Source organism: Symphalangus syndactylus, chromosome 14 (genome assembly GCF_028878055.3).
Source record: "Symphalangus syndactylus isolate Jambi chromosome 14, NHGRI_mSymSyn1-v2.1_pri, whole genome shotgun sequence".
In the NCBI taxonomy this organism is placed as follows: domain Eukaryota; kingdom Metazoa; phylum Chordata; class Mammalia; order Primates; family Hylobatidae; genus Symphalangus; species Symphalangus syndactylus.
In genome coordinates, this window is record NC_072436.2 from 5,013,208 (window position 1) to 5,021,803 (window position 8,596).

Here is an 8,596-nt window from a genome sequence, read left to right on the forward strand (position 1 = left end):
TAGTTGAATGCACAGAACAGAAAGAAGTTTCATACAATGCTTCTGTGTAGTTTATATTTGAACATATTCTTTTTTCCACTATTACCCACTTAGCGCTACGAATGTCCAGTTGCATTTTCTACAGACAGAGTGTTTCAAAACTGCTCAATCAAAAATATGGTTTAACTCTGTTAGCTGAATGCTCAGATCAGAAAGAAGTTTCACAGAATGCTTCTGTGTAGTTTATATTTGAATATTTTCCTTTTTCCACTACTACTCTCTTAGCGCTCCAAATGTCCAGTTGCATTTTCTACAGAAAGAGTGTTCAGATCTGCTCAATCAAAAGTATGGTTTAACTCTGTTAGCTGAATGCACAGATCAGAAAGAAGTTTCACCGAATGATTCTGTGTAGTTTATATTTGAAGACATTCCTTTTTCCACTATTACCTTCTTAGCGCTCCGAATCTCCACTTGCATTTTCTACAAAAAGAATGTTTCATAACTGCTCAATCAAAAATATGTTTTATCTCTGTTAACTGAATTTACAGATCAGAAATAAGGTTCACAGAATGCATCTGTGTAGTTTTTATTTGAAGATATTCTTTTTCTCAATATATGCCTCTTAGCGCTTAGCATGTCCAATTGCAGTTTCTACAGAAAGAGTGTTTCAGAACGGCTCAATCAAAAGTAAGGTTCAACTCTGTTAGTTGAATGCACAGAACAGAAAGAATTTTCACATAATGCTACTGTGTAGTTTATATTTGAATATATTCCTTTTTCCACTATGACCCTCTTAGCGCTCCGAATGTCCACTTGCATTTTCTACAGAAAGAGTGTTCAGAACTGCGCAATCAAAAGTATGGTTTAACTCTGGTAGCATAATGAACATATCAGAAATAAGTTTCACACAATGCTTCTGTGTAGTTTTTATTTGAAGATATTATTTTTCCCAATAGAGGCCTCTTAGCGCTCAGAATGTCCAATTGCAGTTTCTACAGAAAGAGTGTTTCAGAAAGGCTCAATCAAAAGTGAGGTTCAACTCTGTTAGTTGAATGCACAGAACAGAAAGAAGTTTCATACAATGCTTCTGTGTAGTTTATATTTGAACATATTCTTTTTTCCACTATTACCCACTTAGCGCTACGAATGTCCAGTTGCATTTTCTACAGACAGAGTGTTTCAAAACTGCTCAATCAAAAGTATGGTTTAACTCTGTTAGCTGAATGCTCAGATCAGAAAGAAGTTTCACAGAATGCTTCTGTGTAGTTTATATTTGAATATATTCCTTTTTCCACTACTACTCTCTTAGCGCTCCAAATGTCCAGTTGCATTTTCTACAGAAAGAGTGTTCATGTCTGCTCAATCAAAAGTATGGTTTAACTCTGTTAGCTGAATGCACAGATCAGAAAGAAGTTTCACAGAATGATTCTGTGTAGTTTATATTTGGAGACATTCCTTTTTCCACTATTACCCTCTTAGCGCTCCGAATCTCCACTTGCATTTTCTACAGAAAGAGTGTTTCAGAACGGCTCAATCAAAACTAAGGTTCAACACTTTTAGTTGAACAAACAGAACAGAAAGAAGTTTCACACAATTCTTCTGTGTAGTTTTTATTTGTAGACATTCTTTTTCCCAATATAGGCCTCCTAGCGCTCAGAATATCCAATTGCAGTTTCTACAGAAAGAGTGTTTCAGAACGGCTCAATCAAAAGTAAGGTTCAACTCTGTTAGTTGAATGCACAGAACAGAAAGAAGTTTCATACAATGCTTCTGTGTAGTTTATATTTGAACATATTCTTTTTTCCACTATTACCCACTTAGCTCTACGAATGTCCAGTTGCATTTTCTACAGGCAGAGTGTTTCAAAACTGCTCAATCAAAAGTATGGTTTAACTCTGTTAGCTGAATGCTCAGATCAGAAAGAAGTTTCACAGAATGCTTCTGTGTAGTTTATATTTGAATATATTCTTTTTTCCACTACTACGCTCTTAGCACTCCAAATGTCCAGTTCAGATCTGCTCAATCAAAAGTATGGTTTAACTCTGTTAGCTGAATGCACAGATCAGAAAGAAGTTTCACCGAATGATTCTGTGTAGTTTATATTTGAAGACATTCCTTTTTCCACTAGTACCCTCTTAGCGCTCCGAATCTCCACTTGCATTTTCTACAAAAAGAGTGTTTCATAACTGCTCAATCAAAAATATGTTTAATCTCTGTTAACTGAATTTACAGATCAGAAATAAGTTTCACAGAATGCATCTGTGTAGTTTTTATTTGAAGATATTCTTTTTCTCAATGTAGGCCTCTTAGCGCTTAGCATGTCCAATTGCAGTTTCTACAGAAAGAGTGTTTCAGAACGGCTCAATCAAAAGTAAGGTTCAACTCTGTTAGTTGAATGCACAGAACAGAAAGTATTTTCACAGAATGCTACTGTGTAGTTTATATTTAATATATTCCTTTTTCCACTATTACCCTCTTAGCGCTCCGAATGTCCACTTGCATTTTCTACAGAAAGAGTGTTCAGAACTGCGCAATCCAAAGTATGGTTTAACTCTGTTAGCTTAATGAACATATCAGAAATAAGTTTCACACAATGCTTCTGTGTAGTTTTTATTTGAAGATATTATTTTTCCCAATAGAGGCCTCTTAGCGCTCAGAATGTCCATTTGCAGTTTCTACAGAAAGAGTGTTTCAGAAAGGCTCAATCAAAAGTAAGGTTCAACTCTGTTAGTTGAATGCACAGAACAGAAAGAAGTTTCATACAATGCTTCTGTGTAGTTTATATTTGAACATATTCTTTTTTCCACTATTACCCACTTAGCGCTACGAATGTCCAGTTGCATTTTCTACAGACAGAGTGTTTCAAAACTGCTCAATCAAAAGTATGGTTTAACTCTGTTAGCTGAATGCTCAGATCAGAAAGAAGTTTCACAGAATGCTTCTGTGTAGTTTATATTTGAATATATTCCTTTTTCCACTACTACTCTCTTAGCGCTCCAAATGTCCAGTTGCATTTTCTACAGAAAGAGTGTTCAGATCTGCTCAATCAAAAGTATGGTTTAACTCTGTTAGCTGAATGCACAGATCAGAAAGAAGTTTCACAGAATGATTCTGTGTAGTTTATATTTGGAGACATTCCTTTTTCCACTATTACCCTCTTAGCGCTCCGAATCTCCACTTGCATTTTCTACAGAAAGAGTGTTTCAGAACGGCTCAATCAAAACTAAGGTTCAACTCTTTTAGTTGAACAAACAGAATAGAAAGAAGTTTCACAAAATTCTTCTGTGTAGTTTTTATTTGTAGACATTCATTTTCCCAATATAGGCCTCCTAGCGCTCAGAATGTCCAATTGCAGTTTCTACAGAAAGAGTGTTTCAGAACGGCTCAATCAAAAGTAAGGTTCAACTCTGTTAGTTGAGTGCACAGAACAGAAAGTATTTTCATACAATGCTTCTGTGTAGTTTATATTTGAACATATTCTTTTTTCCACTATTACCCACTTAGCGCTACGAATGTCCAGTTGCATTTTCTACAGACAGAGTGTTTCAAAACTGCTCAATCAAAAGTATGGTTTAACTCTGTTAGCTGAATGCTCAGATCAGAAAGAAGTTTCACAGAATGCTTCTGTGTAGTTTATATTTGAATATATTCCTTTTTCCACTACTACGCTCTTAGCGCTCCAAATGTCCAGTTGCATTTTCTACAGAAAGAGTGTTCAGATCTGTTCAATCAAAAGTATGGTTTAACTCTGTTTGCTGAATGCACAGATCAGAAAGAAGTTTCACCGAATGATTCTGTGTAGTTTATATTTGGAGACATTTCTTTTTCCACTATTACCCTCTTAGCGCTCCGAATCTCCACTTGCATTTTCTACAGAAAGAGTGTTTCAGAACGGCTCAATCAAAACTAAGTTTCAACTCTTTTAGTTGAACAAACAGAACAGAAAGAAGTTTCACACAATTCTTCTGTGTAGTTTTTATTTGTAGACATTCTTTTTCCCAATATAGGCCTCTTAGCGCTCAGAATGTCCAATTGCAGTTTCTACAGAAAGAGTGTTTCAGAACGGCTCAATCAAAAGTAAGGTTCAACTCTGTTAGTTGAATGCACAGAACAGAAAGAAGTTTCATACAATGCTTCTGTGTAGTTTATATTTGAACATATTCTTTTTTCCACTATTACCCACTTAGCGCTACGAATGTCCAGTTGCATTTTCTACAGACAGAGTGTTTCAAAACTGCTCAATCAAAATTATGGTTTAACTCTGTTAGCTGAATGCTCAGATCAGAAAGAAGTTTCACAGAATGCTTCTGTGTAGTTTATATTTGAATATATTCCTTTTTCCACTACTACTCTCTTAGCGCTCCAAATGTCCAGTTGCATTTTCTACAGAAAGAGTGTTCAGATCTGCTCAATCAAAAGTATTTTTTAACTCTGTTAGCTGAATGCACAGATCAGAAAGAAATTTCACAGAATGATTCTGTGTAGTTTATATTTGGAGACATTCCTTTTTCCACTATTACCCTCTTAGCGCTCCGAATCTCCACTTGCATTTTCTACAGAAAGAGTGTTTCAGAACGGCTCAATCAAAACTAACGTTCAACTCTTTTAGTTGAACAAACAGAATAGAAATTAGTTTCACAAAATTCTTCTGTGTAGTTTTTATTTGTAGACATTCTTTTTCCCAATATAGGCCTCCTAGCGCACAGAATGTCCAATTGCAGTTTCTACAGAAAGAATGTTTCAGAACGGCTCAATCAAAAGTAAGGTTCAACTCTGTTAGTTGAGTGCACAGAACAGAAAGAAGTTTCATACAATGCTTCTGTGTAGTTTATATTTGAACATATTCTTTTTTCCACTATTACCAACTTAGCGCTACGAATGTCCAGTTGCATTTTCTACAGACAGAGGGTTTCAAAACTGCTCAATCAAAAGTATGGTTTAACTCTGTTAGCTGAATGCTCAGATCAGAAAGAAGTTTCACAGAATGCTTCTGTGTAGTTTATATTTGAATATATTCCTTTTTCCACTACTACGCTCTTAGCGCTCCAAATGTCCAGTTGCATTTTCTACAGAAAGAGTGTTCACATCTGCTCAATCAAAAGTATGGTTTAACTCTGTTAGCTGAATGCACAGATCAGAAAGAAGTTTCACCGAATGATTCTGTGTAGTTTATATTTGAAGACATTCCTTTTTCCACTAGTACCCTCTTAGCGCTCCGAATCTCCACTTGCATTTTCTACAAAAAGAGTGTTTCATAACTGCTCAATCAAAAATATGTTTAATCTCTGTTAACTGAATTTACAGATCAGAAATAAGTTTCACAGAATGCATCTGTGTAGTTTTTATTTGAAGATATTCTTTTTCTCAATGTAGGCCTCTTAGCGCTTAGCATGTCCAATTGCAGTTTCTACAGAAAGAGTGTTTCAGAACGGCTCAATCAAAAGTAAGGTTCAACTCTGTTAGTTGAATGCACAGAACAGAAAGAATTTTCACAGAATGCTACTGTGTAGTTTATATTTAATATAATCCTTTTTCCACTATTACCCTCTTAGCGCTCCGAATGTCCACTTGCATTTTCTACAGAAAGAGTGTTCAGAACTGCGCAATCAAAAGTATGGTTTAACTCTGTTAGCTTAATGAACATATCAGAAATAAGTTTCACACAATGCTTCTGTGTAGTTTTTATTTGAAGATATTATTTTTCCCAATAGAGGCCTCTTAGCGCTCAGAATGTCCAATTGCAGTTTCTACAGAAAGAGTGTTTCAGAAAGGCTCAATCAAAAGTAAGGTTCAACTCTGTTAGTTGAATGCACAGAACAGAAAGAAGTTTCATACAATGCTTCTGTGTAGTTTATATTTGAACATATTCTTTTTTCCACTATTACCCACTTAGCGCTACGAATGTCCAGTTGCATTTTCTACAGACAGAGTGTTTCAAAACTGCTCAATCAAAAGTATGGTTTAACTCTGTTAGCTGAATGCTCAGATCAGAAAGAAGTTTCACAGAATGCTTCTGTGTAGTTTATATTTGAATATATTCCTTTTTCCACTACTACTCTCTTAGCGCTCCAAATGTCCAGTTGCATTTTCTACAGAAAGAGTGTTCAGATCTGCTCAATCAAAAGTATGGTTTAACTCTGTTAGCTGAATGCACAGATCAGAAAGAAGTTTCACAGAATGATTCTGTGTAGTTTATATTTGGAGACAATCCTTTTTCCACTATTACCCTCTTAGTGCTCCGAATCTCCACTTGCATTTTCTACAGAAAGAGTGTTTCAGAACGACTCAATCAAAACTAAGGTTCAACTCTTTTAGTTGAACAAACAGAACAGAAAGAAGTTTCACACAATTCTTCTGTGTAGTTTTTATTTGTAGACATTCTTTTTCCCAATATAGGCCTCCTAGCGCTCAGAATGTCCAATTGCAGTTTCTACAGAAAGAGTGTTTCAGAACGGGTCAATCAAAAGTAAGGTTCAACTCTGTTAGTTGAATGCACAGAACAGAAAGAAGTTTCATACAATGCTTCTGTGTAGTTTATATTTGAACATATTCTTTTTTCCACTATTACCCACTTAGCGCTACGAATGTCCAGTTGCATTTTCTACAGACAGAGTGTTTCAAAACTGCTCAATCAAAAATATGGTTTAACTCTGTTAGCTGAATGCTCAGATCAGAAAGAAGTTTCACAGAATGCTTCTGTGTAGTTTATATTTGAATATATTCCTTTTTCCACTACTACTCTCTTAGCGCTCCAAATGTCCAGTTGCATTTTCTACAGAAAGAGTGTTCAGATCTGTTCAATCAAAAGTATGGTTTAACTCTGTTTGCTGAATGCACAGATCAGAAAGAAGTTTCACCGAATGATTCTGTGTAGTTTATATTTGGAGACATTTCTTTTTCCACTATTACCCTCTTAGCGCTCCGAATCTCCACTTGCATTTTCTACAGAAAGAGTGTTTCAGAACGGCTCAATCAAAACTAAGTTTCAACTCTTTTAGTTGAACAAACAGAACAGAAAGAAGTTTCACACAATTCTTCTGTGTAGTTTTTATTTGTAGACATTCTTTTTCCCAATATAGGCCTCTTAGCGCTCAGAATGTCCAATTGCAGTTTCTACAGAAAGAGTGTTTCAGAACGGCTCAATCAAAAGTAAGGTTCAACTCTGTTAGTTGAATGCACAGAACAGAAAGAAGTTTCATACAATGCTTCTGTGTAGTTTATATTTGAACATATTCTTTTTTCCACTATTACCCACTTAGCGCTACGAATGTCCAGTTGCATTTTCTACAGACAGAGTGTTTCAAAACTGCTCAATCAAAAGTATGGTTTAACTCTGTTAGCTGAATGCTCAGATCAGAAAGAAGTTTCACAGAATGCTTCTGTGTAGTTTATATTTGAATATATTCCTTTTTCCACTACTACTCTCTTAGCGCTCCAAATGTCCAGTTGCATTTTCTACAGAAAGAGTGTTCAGATCTGCTCAATCAAAAGTATGGTTTAACTCTGTTAGCTGAATGCACAGATCAGAAAGAAGTTTCACAGAATGATTCTGTGTAGTTTATATTTGGAGACATTCCTTTTTCCACTATTACCCTCTTAGCGCTCCGAATCTCCACTTGCATTTTCTACAGAAAGAGTGTTTCAGAACGGCTCAATCAAAATTAAGGTTCAACTCTTTTAGTTGAACAAACAGAATAGAAAGAAGTTTCACACAATTCTTCTGTGTAGTTTTTATTTGTAGACATTCTTTTTCCCAATATAGGCCTCCTAGCGCTCAGAATGTCCAATAGCAGTTTCTACAGAAAGAGTGTTTCAGAACGGCTCAATCAAAAGTAAGGTTCAACTCTGTTAGTTGAATGCACAGAACAGAAAGAAGTTTCATACAATGCTTCTGTGTAGTTTATATTTGAACATATTCTTTTTTCCACTATTACCCACTTAGCGCTACGAATGTCCAGTTGCATTTTCTACAGACAGAGTGTTTCAAAACTGCTAAATCAAAAGTATGGTTTAACTCTGTTAGCTGAATGCTCAGATCAGAAAGAAGTTTCACAGAATGCTTCTGTGTAGTTTATATTTGAATATATTCCTTTTTCCACTACTACGCTCTTAGCGCTCCAAATGTCCAGTTGCATTTTCTACAGAAAGAATGTTCAGATCTGCTCAATCAAAATATGGTTTAACTCTGTTAGCTGAATGCACAGATCAGAAGGAAGTTTCACCGAATGATTCTGTGTAGTTTATATTTGAAGACATTCCTTTTTCCACTATTACCCCCTTAGCGCTCCGAATCTCCACTTGCATTTTCTACAAAAAGAGTGTTTCATAACTGCTCAATCAAAAATATGTTTTATCTCTGTTAACTGAATTTACAGATCAGAAATAAGTTTCACAGAATGCATCTGTGTAGTTTTTATTTGAAGATATTCTTTTTCCCAATGTAGGCCTCTTAGCGCTTAGCATGTCCAATTGCAGTTTTTACAGAAAGAGTGTTTCAGAACGGCTCAATCAAAAGTAAGGTTCAACTCTTTTAGTTGAACAAACAGAACAGAAAGAACTTTCACACAATTCTTCTGTGTAGTTTTTATTTGTAGACATTCTTTTTCCCAATATAGGC